General features: G+C 42.7%; 1 long non-coding RNA gene across 1 annotated transcript; it reads left to right on the top strand.

Moving 5' to 3' along the window:
* The first annotated feature begins 638 nt into the window (after positions 1-638).
* Positions 639-4,520, top strand: LOC129848127 (uncharacterized). Its single transcript, XR_008758479.1, has 2 exons — positions 639-4,181; positions 4,324-4,520. It is a non-coding gene; the product is annotated as an uncharacterized LOC129848127 (long non-coding RNA).
* Positions 4,521-4,807: the final 287 nt, after the last annotated feature.

Raw genomic sequence — 4,807 nt, 5'->3', positions numbered from 1 at the left:
GGTATCTCTACTATCATCAGTGGTACCTCTACTATCATCAGTGGTAGGTATCTCTAATATCATCAGTGGTATCTCTACTATCTTCAGTGGTATCTCTACTATCATCAGTGGTAGGTATCTCTACTATCATCAGTGGTACCTCTACTATCATCAGTGGTAGGTATCTCTAATATCATCAGTGGTATCTCTACTATCATCAGTGGTATCTCTACTATCATCAGTGGTAGGTATCTCTACTATCATCAGTGGTATCTCTACTATCATCAGTGGTATCTCTACTATCATCAGTGGTACCTCTACTGTCATCAGTGGTAGGTACCTCTGCTATCATCAGTGGTAGGTACCGCTACTATCATCAGTGGTACCTCTACTATCATCAGTGGTATCTCTACTATCATCAGTGGCACCTCTACTATCATCAGTGGTACCTCTACTATCATCAGTGGTAGGTATCTCTACTCTCATCAGTGGTACCTCTACTTGGTATCTCTACTATCATCAGTGGTATCTCTACCATCATCAGCGGTATCTCTACTACCATCAGTGGTACCTCTACTATCATCAGTGGTACCTCTACTGTCATCAGTGGTACCTCTACTATCATCATTGGTACCTCTACTGTCATCAGTGGTACCTCTACTATCACCAGTGGTACCTCTACTATCATCAGTGGTAGGTACCTCTACTATCATCAGTGGTACCTCTACTATCATCAGTGGTATCTCTACTATCATCAGTGGCACCTCTACTATCATCAGTGGTACCTCTACTATCATCAGTGGTAGGTATCTCTACTATCATCAGTGGTACCTATACTATCATCAGTGGTATCTCTACTATCATCAGTGGTAGGTATCTCTACTATCATCAGTGGTAGGTACCTCTACTATCATCAGTGGTAGGTACCTCTACTATCATCAGTGGTACCTCTACTATCATCAGTGGTACCTCTACTATCATCAGTGGTAGGTATCTCTACTATCATCAGTGGTACCTCTACTATCATCAGTGGTACCTCTACTATCATCAGTGGTACCTCTACTATCATCAGTGGTATCTCTACTATCATCAGTGGTACCTCTACTATCATCAGTGGTAGGTATCTCTACTATCATCAGTGGTACCTCTACTATCATCAGTGGTACCTCTACTATCATCAGTGGTAGGTATCTCTACTATCATCAGTGGTACCTCTACTATCTTCAGTGGTACCTCTACTATCAGCAGTGGTACCTCTACTGTCATCAGTGGTAGGTATCTCTACTATCATCAGTGGTACCTCTACTATCATCAGTGGTACATCTACTATCATCAGTGGTACCTCTACTATCATCAGTGGTAGGTATCTCTACTATCATCAGTGGTATCTCCAATATCATCAGTGGTACCTCTACTATCATCAGTGGTACCTCTACTATCATCAGTGGTAGGTATCTCCACTATCATCAGTGGTATCTCTACTATCATCAGTGGTAGGTATCTCTACTATCATCAGTGGTACCTATACTATCATCAGTGGTATCTCTACTATCATCAGTGGTAGGTACCTCTACTATCATCAGTGGTATCTCTACTATCATCAGTTGTACCTCTACTATCATCAGTGGTAGGTATCTCTACTATCATCAGTGGTACCTCTACTATCATCAGTGGTAGGTATCTCTACTATCATCAGTGGTACCTCTACTATCATCAGTGGTAGGTATCTCTACTATCATCAGTGGTATCTCTACTATCATCAGTGGTACCTCTGCTATCATCAGTGGTACCTCTACTATCATCAGTGGTACCTCTGCTATCATCAGTGGTACCTCTACTATCTTCAGTGGTACCTCTACTATCATCAGCTGTACCTCTACTATCATCAGCGGTACCTCTACTATCATCAGTGGTAGGTACCTCTACTATCATCAGTGGTATCTCTACAATCATCAGTGGTATCTCTAATATCATCAGTGGTATCTCTACTATCATCAGTGGTAGGTACCTCTACTATCATCAGTGGTATCTCTACTATCATCAGTGGTATCTCTACTATCATCAGTGTTAGGTATCTCTACTATCATCAGTGGTACCTCTACTATCATCAGTGGTAGGTATCTCTAATATCATCAGTGGTATCTCTACTATCATCAGTGGTATCTCTACTATCATCAGTGGTAGGTATCTCTACTATCATCAGTGGTATCTCTACTATCATCAGTGGTATCTCTACTATCATCAGTGGTACCTCTACTGTCATCAGTGGTATCTCTACTATCATCAGTGGTAGGTACCTCTACTATCATCAGTGGTACCTCTACTATCATCAGTGGTAGGTACCTCTGCTATCATCAGTGGTAGGTACCTCTACTATCATCAGTGGTACCTCTACTATCATCAGTGGTACCTCTACTATCATCAGTGGTATCTCTACTATCATCAGTGGCACCTCTACTATCATCAGTGGTACCTCTACTATCATCAGTGGTAGGTATCTCTACTATCATCAGTGGTACCTCTACTTGGTATCTCTACTATCATCAGTGGTATCTCTACCATCATCAGCGGTATCTCTACTACCATCAGTAGTACCTCTACTATCATCAGTGGTACCTCTACTATCATCAGTGGTACCTCTACTATCATCATTGGTACCTCTACTATCATCAGTGGTACCTCTACTATCATCAGTGGTACCTCTACTATCATCAGTGGTAGGTACCTCTACTATCATCAGTGGTACCTCTACTATCATCAGTGGTACCTCTACTATCATCAGTGGTAGGTATCTCTACTATCATCAGTGGTACCTCTACTATCATCAGTGGTACCTCTACTATCATCAGTGGTACCTCTACTATCATCAGTGTTACCTCTACTATCATCAGTGGTACCTCTACTATCATCAGTGGTAGGTATCTCTACTATCATCAGTGGTAGGTATCTCTACTATCATCAGTGGTACCTCTACTATCATCAGTGGTAGGTATCTCTACTATCATCAGTGGTACCTCTACTATCATCAGTGGTACCTCTACTATCATCAGTGGTACCTCTACTGTCATCAGTGGTAGGTATCTCTACTATCATCAGTGGTACCTCTACTATCATCAGTGGTACCTCTACTATCATCAGTGGTACCTCTACTATCATCAGTGGTAGGTATCTATATAATGTAGTGCACTATATAGGGAATAGGGTGCCATAGGACTCTGGTCTAAAGTAGTGCACTACATAGGGAATAGGGTGCCATAGGGCTCTGGTATAAAGTAGTGCACTACATAGGAAATAGGGTGCCATTTGGGACATTTACTTAGAGACAATCAGAAGGCTGTACAGTGTTGCTGCGGCAACAGCTCACCTCTAACTGACTGACTGACTGCAATCTCACTAACTCTCTCATGGCAACGTTCAAGTCTGGTTTACAGCGCAAATATACAAATAGTTTAAAGAATGAGAGAAACTAACTCATTTATACAACCATGTACACATATGTACAACTCTCTTCAGGTAGGGGGAACACATTATTATATATGCAGTATATAATTATACATATTAGGATTGTCAAAGTTAACATGTTTATAATGTGTTAATGCGTGACATTATTATCAGCTTACATTTTTGGGGGGATAGATTTTTAGTCAATGTCTTTACCGAAAGGAACCTTTTATAAGCAGACGTTTCCGCACGGACCCTTTTAAGGGCAGAACACAACACAGCTACAGTCAATGTTTGTGCCTTTACATGGAGTTCCTTTACATCGCTGAAGACCGTGTGCCTCTGGCATAAATCATATCAAAGTTATGTTCAATATTACCGGCGCTATGTTCTTTCTTTCTGCCGTGGATTTGTGCGCCTTTCGCGGGCCGCTTTCAAACTAGTCAGGAGCAATCCTTTTTGGGGGGTTTGATAACAAACGACATTGTTTAGCTAGCTAGTCATGTTACCTAGCCTGATAACTGACCACTGACGAGGCTATGCACACATTTGGATGGCACGGGAAGAACTGAAAATGAATGGGCTACTCAAAGACGTGCTTGTAACGTCTGCTTCCAACGCACACTCTCACACACGTAGATCCCCTGAACGCAGCTCACTCTCCAGATCCCCGACACCTGAATTCTGATCACCTGTTCACACACCTGTATGTCATTATCACACACTATGTCGTTCAGTTCTTTGCACCTCATCACTGTGAGGTAATGTTTGTTTTAAGACACACTTCTAGTCGGAGGTCTGTGTTTCCCGTGATGTAATCATCCTAACGACGCCTTTTCCCTGCCTGTACTGTTGCCCTTTTGGACCCCCTGTGTGTGACCTTCTGCCTGCCCCTGGACCCAGCTACCTGCCTCCTCCTGTGTATGACCTTCTGCCTGCCCCTGGACCCAGCTACCTGCCTCCTCCTGTGTATGACCTTCTGCCTGCCCCTGGACCCAGCTACCTGCCTCCTCCTGTGTATGACCTTCTGCCTGCCCCTGGACCCAGATACCTGCCTCCTCCTGTGGTCCTTTACTAATAAACACCTGCTCTTGAAACCAGCTCTCTGTCTCCCATCTTGTTCATTACAATGCTTCAAAGTGAGGCTGCATATGCAAGAGTGAGGTGAGGATGTGTGTGTGAGCAGGAGTTGTTTTATAGTGTCCCAGTGGGTGGAGATTTCCCTTAACTCTTAGCCAACAATTTCCGCAGCCCCGCTGAAATAGAATTAACATAATAAAAACATCCCTAGCAAAATCTGTAACGCTACAGATACCTTTTTTTTCTCTCCACATTTTGTAATGTTACAGCCTTATTCTAAAATTGATCAAATTGTTTTTTTCCCCTC

This window comes from Salvelinus fontinalis, unplaced genomic scaffold (genome assembly GCF_029448725.1).
Source record: "Salvelinus fontinalis isolate EN_2023a unplaced genomic scaffold, ASM2944872v1 scaffold_0995, whole genome shotgun sequence".
Classification (NCBI taxonomy): domain Eukaryota; kingdom Metazoa; phylum Chordata; class Actinopteri; order Salmoniformes; family Salmonidae; genus Salvelinus; species Salvelinus fontinalis.
The sequence above is the reverse complement of the archived record's forward strand: the minus strand, read 5'-3'. Positions and strand labels throughout refer to the sequence as shown.